This window comes from Oryctolagus cuniculus, chromosome 6 (assembly GCF_051225735.1).
Source record: "Oryctolagus cuniculus isolate XC-2025 breed Fujian yellow rabbit chromosome 6, ASM5122573v1, whole genome shotgun sequence".
NCBI lineage: Eukaryota > Metazoa > Chordata > Mammalia > Lagomorpha > Leporidae > Oryctolagus > Oryctolagus cuniculus.
The window spans coordinates 26832414-26849531 of NC_142872.1; positions in this window are offsets into that span (position 1 = coordinate 26832414).

Here is a 17118-nt window from a genome sequence, read left to right on the forward strand (position 1 = left end):
AACTACTAGGGGGCCGGCACTGCGGCGTAGTAACGCAGCCTGAGGTGCTGGCATCCCATATGGATGCCGGTTCGAGACCTGGCTGCTCCACTTCCCATCCAGCTCTCTGCTATGGCCTGGGAAAGCAGTGGAAGATGGCCCAAGTCCTTGGGCCCCTGTGCCTATGTGGGGGACCTGGAGGAGGCTCCTGGCTCCTGATCAATGCAATTCCGGCTGTTGCGGCCAATTAGGGAATGAACCATCGGATGGAAGACACCTCTCTCTCTCTCTCTCTGTTCTTTTTCAAATGAATAAATAAATCTTTAAAAACAATACAACTATTAATAGTGGCATGAAAATCCTATAGACTCTCCTCTGCAACCTCCTTTCACTGTGCTAACCAACGTCACAACAGTCTATGTGCAGACACTGTACTGCTACCACCTGTACTCTTCACTCACCACTCACTGGCCAGGAGAAACAGGCAGAATAGAGATACCTCAGAGAATGTCATCTAGAAAAGATCATGCAACTGAGCCAAGGATCAAAATCTCCAGACCCCTGCAGAGAAGTCCCTACTCCAACCTTGCCCTGTTTCAGAGCTGCATTTTACATTTTCTACCTGTTTTCTGGGCCACTGCCTGTACTTCTAGATGTAGACTAGAGGCAGAGGAACTAAGGTGGTGTCTTCCAGGAGGAAAATGTCTCACTCCCAACTGCCAAGCAACAATGTCTTAATTCCACTCCTAACCCCACCCAGCCCCCTCCTCATATCCCAGCTTCCTCCACAGCTCCAAGCACCGACCTCCACTCCAAGGCAATTTATCCAGCCATTCGTTCCAACTTTATTTAGGGTTTATTAGCTTTTGCATAGCTTAGGAAGAAAATACATTAGGAGACATTTTGTTTCTTCAACCTGGGTTTGGTTTTCAAAGTTCTTTCTTCCATATTCCATCTCTGCAGAGAGAGCGGGAGAGCACGGTTTATCTGGTAACAGCAGTTCTCCCTTGTAAGCGCCCTTTTTCTTCTTTTCTTGATTTTACCCTCCAGGACTTTGATTCCTCACATTTGCAAGCACCATATCACAGTACAGAAGTCCTAAACCTAGCTGTATGTCAAACCCATCTGCCATGTTGGTTAAAATAGTAGGTCCTATCCACCAAAGAGCACAGGAAAATTTTTTAGCACTTTGATATGTTCCATGTCTTTTCTATTTTTTCCTCTTTATTATAACATTTATTTTATTTATTTGAAAGAGTTAGAGAGGAAAAGAAACAGAGAGAGAGAGAGATCTTCCTCCACTGACTCTCTCCCCAAATGGCTACAACCGCCAGGGCTGGGCCAGACCAAAGCCTAGAACCAGGAGCTTCTTCTGGGTCTCTCTGGGGGTTGCAGGGGCCCAAAGACTTGAGCCATCTTCTGCTGCTTTCCCAGGCACACTGGCAGGGAGTTGGTTCAGAAGAGCAGCTAGAACTCGAACTGGCACCCATATGGGATGCTGGCATCGCAGGCGGCAGCTTTACCTGCTACACCACAATGCCGGCCCCATGCTTCATGCCTTGACTGTGATGATACAAGACCATATCACTGGGGCTGGGGCTGTGCTGTAGTGGGTAAAGCCGCCGACTACAGTGCCAGCATCCCATATGAGTGCCAGTTCAAGTTCTGGCTGCTCCACTTCCAATCTAGCTCTCTGCTATGGCCTGAGAAAGTAGTAGAAGATGCCCCAAGTCCTTGGGCCCCTACACCTGCATGGGAAGACCTGGAGGAAGCTCCTGGCTCCTGGCTTCGGATAGGTCCAGCTCAGGCCACTGCGGGCATTTGGGGAGTGAACCAGCAGATGAAGACCCCTCTCTTTTTTTTCTGCCTCTCTGTAACTCTGCCTTTCAAATAAATAAATAAATCTTTTTTTAAAAAAAAGGCTACATCACTAATAAATTTCATGAAACTAAACACATGAAGTGGTCAAATTTTTTTTTCTTTTTTTTTTGACAAGCAGAGTTAGACAGTGAGAGAGAAAGAGACAGAGAGAAAGGTTTTCCTTCCATTGGTTCACTCCCCAAATGGCCACTACAGCTGGCATGCTGCACCGATCCAAAGCCAGGAACCAGGTGCTTCCTCCTGGTCTCCCATGCAGGTGCAGGGCCCAAGCACTTAGACCATCCTCCACTGCCTTCCTGGGCCACAGCAGAGAGCTGGACTGGAAGAGGAGCAACAGGGACAGAACCGGCACCCCAACCGGGACTAGAACCCGGGGTGCCGGTGCCTCAGGAAGAGGATTAGCCAGGTAAGCCGCAGCACCGGCCCAAATTTTACATAAATTATGCCTCAATAAATCTGGAAAATTAAAACACTAATGAGGCACTACCTCAGAACTATAGTATCAGAGTTCAAGGAGCTGGAATTTTTTTAAAAGATTTATTTATTTATTTATTTGAAAAGAAGAGTTACAGAGAAAGAGAGCAAGATATAAAGAGATCTTCCATCCAGTGGGTTTACTCCCCAAGTGACTGCAATAGCCAGGGCTGGGCCAGGCTGAAACCAGGATCCAGCAGCTTCTTCCAGGCCTCCCAAGTGGGTGCATGGGCCCAAGGACTTGGGACATCTGCTACTTTCCCAAGCACATTAGCAGGGACCTGGACTGGAGGTGGAACAGCTGGGACTAGAATCAGCAACCATATGGAAAGTTGCCATCATAGGCTTCGCCACAATGCCAGAACCAGGAGTTGGAATTTTAGCAGACCTCACAGGTGACTCTAAAGCATAGCTGGATGGAAAGATGACTTAGAACAATTATAAGGGCTCAGCCCATAAGAATCAGACAGAGCAGAGTCCAAATACACTTTCAAAAAACTTGACCATTGGCAAGTTTCTTTACAAGGCTCAACTTTCTCATCTGTACAAAAGAGTAACAACAGTGCCTACCTGCTAGGGTTGTTAAGTTTGAAAGTGCAAATGTATCAGGGCTAGTGTTGTGGCACAGTGGGTTAAAGCCCTGATCTGCAGTGTCAGCATCCCATATGGGCACTGGTTTGAGTCCCGGCTGCTCCACTTCTGATCCAGCTCCCTGCTAATGCGCCTGGGAAAGCAGTGGAAGATGGCCCAAGTTCTTGAGCCCCTGCATCCATGTGGGAAATCTGGATGAAGCTCCTGGCTTCTGGCTTTGGATCAGCTTGGCTCTGGCCATTGCAGCCATTTGGGGAGTGTATCTCTCTCTCTCTCTCTGGGTTGTTTCTACCTCTCTCTGCAACTCTTTCAAATAAATTAAATAAATCTTAAAAAAAAAAAAGAGAGAAAATATGTAAAGCACCTTGCAGAGAGACTGGCCTGTAACAAGCACCAGCAACCACTGACAGCCATTATTTTCACTGTCTATGTCAGTGTTACCAAACTACACCTCTCTAAACCCTTGGTCCTAGGATCAAGCAGGACACGGCAGGGCCTCCCGAGAGCCATTTTCACATCTCCAGTGGTCACTGTTACTACTAGGTCAGCAAGAACTAGACGAGATCAGAGCTACTTAAGGCCCACACATACCCATATCATCAAAACTTCCCCTTAGCTTTGGACCACGAGCTAAGCAGACACTCCCTGTAACTGCCTAGAGGGAACCCAGAAAGTCAAGCAAAAACCAGTAAGGAATGTGAGGCCCAAAACAGTCCAAAGGGAAACAGAACAGCATCTTATCCAGAGGAAAGGTGGGCTGCTCCCAGGACTCCTTCTCTGAAGACACAAGAATCCAAGGCCAGAGTAGACTCGAGATGGCCACTGCCCAGGGCACGTGCGCTCTTTAAAAACTACAAAGCACTCTGAGTCCATTGTCTCCTTTCATTCAGCAGAGCACCCCATACCCCTTGAACAGTGAGCTGAGTACTCTGTGCCAGACCCTGGACCTCACACTTCACCTGGGCCACTCCCATTTAATCCTCACAGCCCTGTAAGAAGGGACCATTGACCCTATTTTAAAAATGAGGGGGGCCGGCGCCGCGGCTCACTAGGCTAATCCTCCGCCTAGCGGCGCCGGCACACCGGGTTCTAGTCCCGGTTGGGGCGCCGGATTCTGTCCCGGTTGCCCCTCTTCCAGGCCAGCTCTCTGCTGTGGCCCAGGAGTGCAGTGGAGGATGGCCCAGGTGCTTGGGCCCTGCACCCCATGGGAGACCAGGAAAAGCACCTGGCTCCTGGCTCCTGCCATCGGATCAGCGTGGTGCGCCGGCCGCAGCACGCCGGCCGCGGCGGCCATTGGAGGGTGAACCAACGGCAAAAGGAAGACCTTTCTCTCTGTCTCTCTCTCTCACTGTCCACTCTGCCTGTCAAAAAAAAAATAAATAAATAAAAATTTAAAAAAAAAAATGAGGGGGGCCAGAGCTGTGGCACACCATGTTAAGCCTCCACCTGCGGAGCCAGCATCCCATATGGGCACCAGGTTCTAGTCCCGGTTGCTCCTCTTCTAGTCCAGCTCTCTGCTGTGGCCCAGGAGGGCAGTGGAGGATGGCCTAGGTACTTGGGCCCCTGCACCCACAAGGGAGACCAGGAAGAAGCACCTGGCTCCTGCCTTCAGATCGGCACAGCTCTGGCTGTTGCAGCCATTTGGGGAGTGAACCAATGGAAGGAAGACCTTTCTCTCTGTCTCTCTCTCACTGTCTGTGACTCTACCTGTCAAATAAAAAAAAAAAAAAGTGAGTTTACTAAGGTTCTGAGAATTAAACGACTGGACCAAGGTCCCATAGCTACTAAATGGCAAAGCTGGGATTTGAACCCAACAGAGCCCACTATTAGCTACTATCAAGACAAGCATTATCCCTATCTTATAACTTCAATTTCAGAGAGAAGCAAATTGAGCCAGAAAACAACTGGCTCTAGACCACCTAGGGGGCCAAGCTGGGTGTGGATCCACATCCTGCGATGCCTGGCCTGATGACCTTTCCACCCAGCCTCTGGATAAGAACAGTAGTGTTTGAAAACCTTAAGGATACTACATGAAAATAAGGTGGCAGCCAAGGCTTCCAAACACCTACTATAATGAAGTCCTTCCACCCGGACTCCTCACGTTGCCGAGCTTACTTAAAGCCAAGCCTAGCCGAAGACTGCTCTTCGGGAAAGTCACAGGAGCACCTCTGTGCCACAAGGGAGTGGAAGGAAAGCCAGAATAACTACAGCAGCAAGCAGGGTGCTTCACACTGACCAGTACCTTGGAAACACTACTACTTAGGGTCTAGGGAGTCTTTCCTCTCTCCTATCAACCCACAGCTGGTGCCCTCTGCTGGTAAACACATAGACAAAAAATTATTATGCCACTGGCTTAGAAAGACAGGAAAAAAATACTACCTTCCCATTCTATTCAAGAATGAACATTAATTCTTAGGATTTTCGATAGATTCATGAAATTTTAAATTGACTGTTGCCCTCTTTTCTGTCTGCTGCTCCTGCCTCACCTGGCCGGCTCATTCCTTTCTGGGTAAAAGAAAACTGGGATGTTGTACTCAAAAAGGTAAAATACATATGATAACAGCCCAACATCAATACAGTGAGGCCATACATCTAGCAGGTACACATAATTGAAGCACACATTTAAAGTAATGTAAAACCCATGTGCAAGCATGCTCAACCATTCTGATCATTCTCTTCCACTCAATCGCATGTTTATTATTAACTCAACTAAGTCTCATTGAATACTCTATACAGTGCACTATGCCAGGAAGCTACAATACAAATGCTCCAGGAATAGAATGCTAAATAACCTAAAAATTGACTAAGAAGATTATACAGATACACACTCAGGAGATGCAGAAAATGTACTGTGGGGACTCAATGGAGGAAAAGACCACTTCCAGTTTGAGGAGGAAGGGAGGATAACAGAAGGAACAGAAAGCTCAGAAGTTAAAGAACTCTGTTTCATTTTCAAAAGAGTATTTTTTTTTTTTGACAGGCAGACTGGACAGTGAGAGAGATACAGAAAGAAAGGTCTTCCTTTTCCGTTGGTTCACCCCCAATGACCGCTGCGGCCAGCGCGCTGCGGCCAGTGCACCACGCTGATCCGAAGCCAGGAGCCAGGTGCTTCTCCTGGTCTCCCATGAGGGTGCAGGGCCCAAGCACTTGGGCCATCCTCCACTGCACTCCGGGGCCACAGCAGAGAGCTGGACTGGAAGAGGAGCAACCGGGACAGAATCTGGTGCCCCGACCGTGACTAGAACCCAGTGTGCTGGCGCCGCAGGCAGAGGATTAGCTATTGAGCCTCAGCGCCGGCCTTCAAAAGGGTATTCTTAATGGCAAACATTTTAAACTAGGTAACTTTAATTTCCCATTTAAAATTTATTCAATTTAAAATATGCAATTTTTTAATTCCACTACTTTAATATGAGTCTTTTAAAACTTCATTAAGATCTGTATTATAAAAAAACCATGCCTGGGTTTCAAAAATTTTCACAGCAAAATACATTTCCTCATTCTATTTCCATGAACTTTTTGAAGATCCCACATATTTGCAATTTATTAAATTAAATGATCTATTATGTATTTTTATTAAAATTTATATTATGAAATGTACATAAAATTTGCCATTTTATCCATCTCTAAACTTTTTTTTTTTTTGACAGGCAGAGTTAGTGAGAGAGAGACAGAAAGAAAGGTCTTCCTTCCGTTGGTTCACCCCCGAAATGGCCGCCACGGCCAGCACGCTGCACTGATCCAAAGCCAGGAGCCAGGTGCTTCCTCCTGGTCTCCCACGTGAGTGCAGGGCCCAAGCACTTGGGCCATCCTCCACTGCCTTCCCAGTCCATAGCCGAGAGCTGGACTGGAAGAGGAGCAACCGGAAGGGAATTCGGTGCCTCAGCGCCGCAGGTGGAGGATTAGCCTAGTGAGCCACAGTGACGGCCACATTTTATCAATCTCTAAGCATAGGATTCAGTGGTACTAAGTAGTCACAATGTTGTACAATTACTGCCACTATTCATTTCCAGAACTTTTTCATTATCCAAAAGAATCCTTGGACCACTTAAACAGTAGCCCCTCATCCTTTCTCCCAACCTCAGCCTCACTAACTCTTACTCTCTATCTCTGAATTTGCCTACTTAGGTACCTCACATTTAACAATGAATGCAGTAATACAGTATCATTTTGTGTCTGGCTTCTTTTGCTTCCTACAAGGTTTATTCACCCATCAGAATTTCATTCTCATGTTGGATAATATTCCACTGATTGTACATGCTATATTTTGTTTATCCACTCACCTGTTGATACAACACTGGGTTAATATCACCTTTTGAGATTGCACCATTAGTTAATTTTTCCCTAATGGTTGACATATAGATGGTTCCCTATTTTTTGTTAGCCTGTTATAATGATCATCTTTATGTAAACACTGTTCTCCTTTCATTGAACTGTTTTCTTAGGTTAAATCCCTAGTAATGCAGTCCCGAAATCAAAGGATATGAACATTTTAACGGTGAGTAATAAACAAATCCACACTTTAATCTCCTCATTCTCCATTTTCCCCAGCCTGATGGAGAAGTTATTATCAGCAAATTCAGTTACAGAAGTATGGCTGCAGCCAGCTAGGGGGAAACTTAAGAGAAATGTAAAGAATTAACAAAGCAGAAACAGCTCAGAGAACCGCTCCACCGCAGAGCTGACGCCATGGGCTGCCCGATACTGCAGCTTCCGAGGAGGAGGACACTGCAGGGCAGCAGGTTAAGCCGCTGTTTGGCACACCTGCATCCCGTAGCAGAGTGCCAGCTCAAGTCTCAGCTCCTCTGCTTCTGACCCAGCTTCCTGCTAATAATGCAACTGGGGAGGCAGTGGATGATGGTTCAGGTACTTGGATCCCTGCCACCCACCATGGGAGACCAGGATGGAATTCCTGGCTTTGGCTTAGCTTATCCCTAACCGTTGTGGACATTTGGGGAGTGAACCAAGACCTATCTCTCTCATTCATTCTCTGTGTGTGTGCGTGTGTGTCACTCTGCCCTTCTGCCAAATAAGTAAATCTTAAAAAAAAAAAAAAAGCTGCACCTTCTACCCATAATCTGATGTTTTCCTATTAACTTGATTACAGGGGTTTTTTATTTTTTATTTATATATATATATATATTTTTTTTTTTTTTTTTGACAGGCAGAGTGGACAGTGAGAGAGAGAGACAGAGAGAAAGGTCTTCCTTTGCCGTTGGTTCACCCTCCAATGGCCGCCGCGGCCGGCGCGCTGCAGCCGGCGCACCGCGCTGATCCGATGGCAGGAGCCAGGAGCCAGGTGCTTTTCCTGGTCTCCCATGGGGTGCAGGGCCCAAGCACTTGGGCCATCCTCCACCGCACTCCCTGGCCACAGCAGAGAGCTGGCCTGGAAGAGGGGCAACCGGGACAGAATCCGGCGCCCCAACCGGGACTAGAACCCGGTGTGCCGGCGCTGCTAGGCGGAGGATTAGCCTAGTGAGCCGCGGCACCGGTGATTACAGTTTTTTAAAAAGTGCCACATTAAGGATCTTCAAGATCAATTCCATGTTTACAGATTGCTACACAGGCTCTCAGAACTCAGCACAATTAAGCACTGTACTCACTGCTAAAGTTCAATCCAGTGACAATGAGAGCACACAAGGTCACATCAGATAGGAAAAAGACCTGGACAGGTTCAAGAGGAATCCATGTGTAGATGTTATGATGCTTCCCTCTGCTATGCTTTGAACAAGATTTGGCTGCCAAACTCATGCAGATGTTTAAACTTTAAAGTCAAAAGGTAATGGTACTGAGAGGGTGAAAACATAATCCAGTTACGTTATTTAGGAGCTGGACCTTGTAGGAGGTCTTATAGCTTGGGAGGGGGGAGGGGGAAGCATGCTCTTGGAAGGTGATTCTAGTTCTCACAAGGGAGGTGGCAAAGGCTGACTGGGGCCCAGCCTCTCTCTGCTTCCTGGCTTCCTCTGCAAGTGCTCTGCCACCCTCTGCCTTCATCAGAGACCCTACCAAAGGGGCCACTGTGGAGACCCAGAACCATGAGCCAAACCAAACTTCTTTCCTTCACAAGTTACTTATCTGTGGTATTTTGTTGTAGTAACAAAATGCTAACAGAGGCTGCACTGAGTAGTCGGAGCACACACTCGTATGTGTGATGTTCTGCTCAGGGACTCAGCCTCCAGGGTTTTTACTGGAAGGAAGCCCCACAGGAACCCTCTGCCTGGCATGCATCGAAACTCCGGATTCTGGAGCCAATGCTGGGGCGCAGTGTAAGCTGCTACCTGCAGCTCCAGCAACCCATTTCGGTACCAGTTCAAGTCCTGGCCACTCTGCTTCCAATCCAGCTCCCTGTTAATGAGCATGGGAAGCAACAGAAGATGGATCAAGTGCTTTGGCCTCTGCACCCATGTGGGAGACCCGGATGAAGTTCCTGGCTGGAGGCTTCAGCCTGGCTATTGTGAGCATTTGGAGAGTGAACCAGCAGATATAAGGTATCTACCTCTCACTCCCACTCGCTCATTCACACTCTTCCTCTGTAATGCTGCCTTTCAAATAAATAATTAAAAAAAAAAAACTCAATTCCCAGAAGGAAAGCAGGTGTTTCACATAAATCATATTGCTTGACAGTATAGGCACAGTGAACCACACTTAACAGAGAGGGATCTGATCTGTGAAAATCCTCCCTAAATCCAACTGTCCATATGAAGGCCAACCTTGCAAGGCTGCTCAAAAAGACAGCAGCATCAGGACAGATGTTAACTTTTACTGCATACCAAGATTAAACATCCACTATGGCCAAAAAACATCATCTCTCACAAAAAATAACACACACAAACACACACACACACACACACCCATACACTGTGGTAGATTCAAGGAGATATGAGGTTCTTTTAGTGCCTCAATCCAAGTCGTTCCAATTACTTTCCTCTTCCACTCTTACTGAAATGAGCTGTACCAAAGGAACAGGATATTTAAGACAAAGTCAGAGAGAATCTTTTAAAATTCCAATCAGATCATGACACTCCTAGCTCAAAACCCTGAAATGGCCAACCAAAATCTTTCAACATCCTACAACCCTTACATGATCGGGGCCCTCTCTGGTCTCATCTGCGACTTCTTTACCCCTCCCCCCTCAGTACCAGCTGCGCTCACCAATGTGCTTTTTCCTCAAACAGGCCAGGCACAATCACCTCAGGCCATGGCCCTTCCTCGAATATCTGCTGCTTACTCCCCCAACGTTCAAGTCCTCACTCAGATGTCTCTCTCAGGGACCGCCCGCCCCATGCGACTGTTCTAAATCACTCTCTTCCCAAACATCCTGCTTTGCTACACTCCCCACTCCTCTAACTCTTCCCAAATGATTGACCATCTTTTAACACACCATATTATTTAATTTTTTAGAGATTTATTTACTTGAAAGGCATAGTTACAGAGAGAGAGAGAAAGGTCTTCCATCTGCTGTTTCACTTCCCAGGTGGCTGCAACAACTGGGGTTGAGTCAATCCAAAGCCAGGAGCTCCCTCTGGGTCTCCCATGCAGGTGCAGGGGCCCAAGCAGTTGGGCCATCTTCTACTGCTTTCCCAGGCCATCAGCAGGAAGCCAGATCACAAGAGGAACAGCTGGGACTTGAACAGGCAGATGCTTAACCTACTAAGCCACAATGCCAGCCCAGTCACAGTGCCCGGGCCACAGCAGACAGCTAGACTGGGAGAGGCAACCAGGACAGAATCCGGCACCCCGACCGGGACTAAAACCCGGGGTGCCAGCACCACAGGCAGAGGATTAGCCTAGTGAGCTGTGGTGCCGGCACTCTCACAACTCTCTTATAAATTAATATAAATTAACTACTGGTTACCAGGAAGCCAAAGAACTTCAGTGGAAAGGGGATGAACACTGAAAATCAATCAGGCTTGGAGTCAGTTCTCAGCTCTATCATGACAGTTACTTTTCTGAAATGAGTTCAGCTACCCTATTTGTGAAACACAGGGTTATCAAATGGATCCCACAAGAATATACATAAATGTACCTAGAACAGTGTTAAGCACACAGCAGGCATGCTTCTCTGTATATCCTCCGTATCTCTTAGTTATCTTCTACCCTAAATGCCTTCTTTTGTCTTCTCACCTTCCCTGAGACAATTTTTTTAAGGTTAAGGTTACATACTTCAAAATGATTTTCTTTTTAAATGTTTATTTTTTATTTATTTGAAAGGCAGAGTTACACAGGAGAGGCAGAATATTCCATCCACTGATTTGCTCCCCAAATGGCCACAATGGCCAGAACTGGGCTGATCTGAAGCCATGAGCCAAAAACTTCTGGGTCTCCCACGCGGGTAGAGAGGCCCAAGCACTTAGGCCACCTTCTGCTGCTTTCCCAGGTGGATTAGCAGAGTGCAAGATCAGATGTGGAGCAGCTGGGTCTCAAACCAGCACCCATATGGGATGCCAGCATTGCAAGCAGAGGCTTAACCTGCTACACCACAGCACCCACTCCCAACACAATGCTTTTCTTCATCCTTCTACCTGGAAGTCACCTCTCAACATGCACATTATTTTATTTATACATTCCTTATAGTAACACAGTTAAAATTTACAGATAATTAACATGATTCACATTCCTCCACAAGTTATGAAGTAACAGAGTTTTAGGGGGCTCCTACATGCAAGCTCACCTAGCAAGTAAAGGACACAGCCTAGTTAAACAAACAAGTCTCAGTTACCAAGAGTACTCTTTGGAATATATATATTTATCATAGTCTTCAATATACTCACTCATCTCATTAACTGTGCAAATATCATGTGGATACGGTGTGGGTAAAATAAAGGTACATCTTTTGGTAACCAGTCACACTTCTTCACAGTGGGCTATGACAATGACATGAAAGACTGTAGTCTCAACAACCCTACTAGGCAGTATTACCAACTGTCTCTCCCTTTTCAAATAAAAGGCTCAGACCAGTTTGTCCAAGGTCAGAGTTGAAAAGTGGTCAGGAACACTATCTTATGTGATGCCATCATGTATGTCCTTAAGGACTGTGAACTGTTAAATCAAATACTCAGAGAAAAATCACAGTTGCCATTTGAATGATGTGAACAACATGAGACAGTGCCACAACACTGAAAAGGAAAGACTGCATCCTTTCAAAAGAACCTGAATTCCAACAACACAAGTTTTTTTTTTTTTTTAAGATTTATTCTATTTATTTGAAAGACAAAGTTACAGAGAGAGGTAGAGACAGAGAGAGAGGTCTTCCATCTGCTGATTCACTCCCCAGATGGCCGCAACGATCAGAGCCGCACCAATCTGAAGCCAGAAGCAAGGAGCTTCTTCTGGGTCTCCCACATAGGTGCGGGACCCCAGGACTTGGGTCATCTTCTACTGCTTTCCCAGGCCATAGCAGAGAGCTGGATCAGAAGTGGGGCACCCAGGTCTCAAACCGGTGCCCATATGGGATGCCAGTGCTTCAGGCCAGGGTGTCAACCCATTGCGCCACAGTGCCGGCCCCGAGAACACAAGTTATTTGAAGACAGCAATGGTTTTTTTATGCAGAGTTAGACTGAGAAAGAGAGAGAAAGATCTTCCTTCCGTTGGTTCACCACCAAAATGGCCACTACGGCCGGCGCACTGCGCCCATCTGAAGCCAGGAGCCAGGTGCTTCCTCCTGGTCGCCCATGCGGGTGCAGGGCCCAAGCACCTGGGCCATCCTCCACTGCACTCCAGGGCCACAGCAGAGAGCTGGACTGGAAGAGGGGCAACTGGGACAGAATCCGGCGCCCCGACCGGGACTAGAACCTGGTGTGCCAGCGCCACAGGCGGAGGATTAGCCTAGTGAGCCGCGGCGCCGGCCAGTTATCACTGCTATCCATCTCCAGATCTTAGAAGTACTTATGCATAACTCAATTCTAATGAAACTGATAGTAAACAGTGTGAAATAAACATACAGTTTAAATAATACGTTCACACTACAAAATTTTAAAGCAGGAAATGACATGAATACATTACAGGCAGAATTTTTTTTTCTAAGTAAGCCATACAAAGTGGGAAAAGAAATCAGAGGAGTCCAATCTGGCTGGAGCACACAGTTCGGAAGTGCTATGGGGCCAACACTGGGGCACAGCAGGTTTAGCAACACCTACAACACCAGCATCCCATATCACATCAGTTTGAGTCCTGGCTGGTCTACTTTCAACCCTGCTCTCTGCTCATGTGCCTGAGAAAGCAGCAGAAGATGGCGAAAATATCTGGGTCTTTGCAACCTCCATGGGAGACCTGGAAGGAGTTCCAGGTTCCTGGCAGTGGCTTGGCTCAGACCTTGCCATTATAGTCATTTGGGGAATGAGCCAGTAGATGAACAATTTCTTTGTCAATCTTTCAAATAAATAAATCTTAAAAAAAAATGCTAGCAAAAACATTTTCCCAAATCCCTTCCTTCTCTAGATTCAAATAATCTAGCCTCAAATCAAAGTTCTAAAAAGGTGAAAAAAGTTAAGTACAATAGAGTCTCAATTGCCCTTTCTAGTCTGTGTAGTTTGGATTTTGTTCTTTAACAATTATTTGATTTGAAAGGCAGAGACAGAGACAGACAGCTCTCCCATTTGCTGGTCCACTGCCCAAACATCCACAAGCCAGGAAATGGGAACTCAATCTAGGTCTCCCACATGGGAGACAATGGTCCAACTACTTGAACCCAATGCCTTCTAGAGTGCACATTAGCAGGAAGGTGGAGCAGAGCCAAGACTCCAAACTCCAGCATCCTGTTACAGAATGCAGGCATCCCAACTGGTGTCTTAGCACTATGACAAACTCCGACCACTGCAATTCCTGTTTATTTTTTAAAGACTTATTTAGGAGCCTCTACTTGCAGTACCAGCATCCCATACGGATGCCGGTTTTAGTCCTGGCTGCTTCTCTTCCAACCCAGCACTCTGCTATGGCCTGGGAAAGCACTGGAAGGCAGCACAAGTGACTGGGCCCCTGCAGCCAAGTGGGAGACCAAGAAGCTCCTGGCTTCGGATCGGTCCAGCTCCAGCTGTTGTGGCCAAGGACTTGGGCCATCTTCTACTGCTTTTCCAGGCCATAGCAGAGAGCTGGATTGGAAATGGAGCAGCTGGGTCTCGAACCGGCGCCCATATGCAATGCCGGTGCTTCAGGCCAGGGCGTTAACCCACTGCACCACAGTGCTGGCCCCAAATGTTTTATTTTTTTAAATGAGATTTTATTTACTCAAATGGCAGAATGAGAGACACACAGAAATCTTTCATCTGCATCTGCTGGCTCACTCCCCAAATGCCTGCAACAGATGGGACTGCGCCAGGCTGAAAGCAGGAATCTGGAACCCCATTCAGATTTCCCACACAAGCAGCAGGAACCCAAGTACCTGGATCATGGGCGGCTGCCTGCCCAGGCCCGTTAGCAGGAAGCTGGGCTGCAAGCAGAGGAGAGACTCAATCCAGCACTCATACGGGATGAGAATGTCCCATACTGCGCCACAATGCCTGCTTGCTGACTTCTCTTTTGTTTTTCTCAAAACAAAGAAAAAAGAACTCCACTGGGTTTGTAGTTAGAGGAAAAATGATAACATTAACTTGGCTGGCTAAAGCTGGCATAATCCACTGCACCACAATGCTTTATCTTGTAGCATTTAAAGTTTCATTTAGGGAGAATATGAAATTCAATCAAAAGCAGTTTTTTTAATACAAAGTTTTTATTTAATAAATATAAATTTTATAGGTACAACTTTTGGATTATAGCTGTTCTTGCCCCCATACCCACCCTCCCACGCCCATTTCATCCCACTTCCTACTCCATCTCCCATCCCATTCTTCATTAAAATTCATTTTAATTATCTTTATATACATAAGATGAACTCTATACTAAGTAAAGATTTCAACAGTTTGCACCCACACAGACACACAAAGTATAAAGTATTCTTTGAAGACTAGTTTTACCATTAATTTTCATAGTACAACTCATTAAGGACAGAGGTCCTACATGGGGAGTAAGTGCACAGTGACTCCTGTTGTCCATTTAACAACTGACACTCTTATTTATGACATCAGTGATCACCCAAGGCTCTTGTCATGAGCTGCCAAGGCTATGGAGGCCTGGAGTCCACAAACTCCAACATTATTTAGACAGGGCCATAATCAAAGTGGAAATTCTCTCCTCCCTTCAGAGAAAGGTACCTCCTTCTTTGATGGCTCCTTCTTTCCACCAGGATCTCACTCAGAGATCTTTCATGTATTCATTTTTTGCCAGTGTCTTGGCTTTCCATGCCTGAAATGCTCCAGATCCAGATCTAAATGCCTTAAGGGCTGATTCTGAGGCCAGAGTGCTGTTTAGGACATTTGTCTTTCTATGAATCTGCTGTATGGCCTGCAAACGCAGGTTCTAAAGTCAAAGGTTAATTTTCCCAAACTAGATCTGTGCCTCTTTACACGAGTAATAAATTCTATTTCCAAAGCAAAATACTTCCCACACACTATATTTAGCAACAGACTAAATTTAAGCAAGAACAACACCCACAGTGTACTAAGCCCAAATTCAGTGTGAGGCTAATAAATTCATGCTCACTTATGATTTTTCAAATTATCCCACTCCCTCAAAACTGTGCAACCGTCAATTTTAAAAAATGTAATTTACAGCATATCTTGAAATACCTAATTGCTATTTTTTTTTTTTTTTACAGGCAGAGTGGACAGTGAGAGAGAGAAACAGAGAGAAAGGTCTTCCTTTACCATTGGTTCACCCCACAATGGCCACTGTGGCCGGCACACTGCGCTGATCTGAAGCCAGGAGCCAGGTGCTTCTTCTGGTCTCCCACACGGGTGCAGGGACCAAGGATCTGGGCCATCCTCCACTGCACTCCCGGGGCACGGCAGAGAGCTGGACTGGAAGAGGAGCAACCGGGACAGAATCTGGCGCCCCCACCAGAACTAGAACCCAGGGTGCTGGCGCCGCAGGCAGAAGATTAGCCTATTGAGCCACAGCGCCGGCCGAAATACCTAATTATTATAACTGACTATTTAATTTAATAGTTTTCTTTTTCATTAGTAACTGTATTAATTGCTGGAAGTTAGTTTCTAATAAAATATTTTAAAATCAGTTATTAGGTCAAAACATAGAAAACGAGATCAGCACTGTGTTGTAGCAGGTACAGCTACCGATATGGGGGCCAGTTCAAGTAGATGCTCCACTCCTGATCCAGCTCTCTGCTATGGCCTCAGAAAGCAGCAGAAGATGGGCCAAGTCCTTGGGCCCCTGCACCACTTGGAGACCTGGAAGAAACTCCTGGCTCCCACTTCAGATCGACCCAGCTCCAGCCACTGTGGCCATTTGGAGAGTAAACCAGCAGATGGACAATCTCTCTGCCTCTACCTCTCCCTGTAACTCTGCCTTTCAAACACATAAATAAATTAATCTTTAAAAAAATAGGAAAGATGTTATTACAGGAAAAAAAATTCAAGAAGGGCAAACACATTGTTAATGATAGTTTAGTAAACAGGGTCTTGAAAATATTATATTCCTTTTGGAAATATTAACTAATATATAGTGATTAACATTTACCATTACGGCTCAATGTGTTAGACCACTGCTGGCAGTGTTGACATCCCATACTGGATGCCAGTTCAAGTCCTCGCTGCTCTACTTCTAATTCAGCTTCCCTCTAATGCACCTGGGAAGGCATCAGATGATGGTCCAAGTATGAAAACATCCACTCGATCATAATTATTTATTATATTATTTCGAGATCAAGGGTTGATCATTATTTTGCTAAGTAATACTCAATAAATGTTTGTTAGACATATTATTAGAACTACTCAGGAGTGGGTATTTGGCCTAACAGTTAAAACACCAGTTGAGACATCTACATCTCACACTGGAGTACTTGGTTTTGAATTCTACTCCTGGTTCCAGCTTCCTGCTAATGCACACCCTAGAAGGCAGCAGGTAATGCCTCTGGTTGTTGAGTCCCTGTCACCTCCAAGGGAGATTCTGGCTCTCAACTTTGGTCTGACCCGCCTAGGGCCACTGTGGGTATTTAAAGCAAGAACAAGCAGATGGGAGCTCTCAGTTTCTCTCCCTTTCATATAAATAAAAACTATTCTAAGGGTTCTTCAGAGGTCTGCTCCTAAATAATTACCTTATGTAACTGAAGAACAGCAATATCAAATTGGAAAGGAACTAAATGATAGT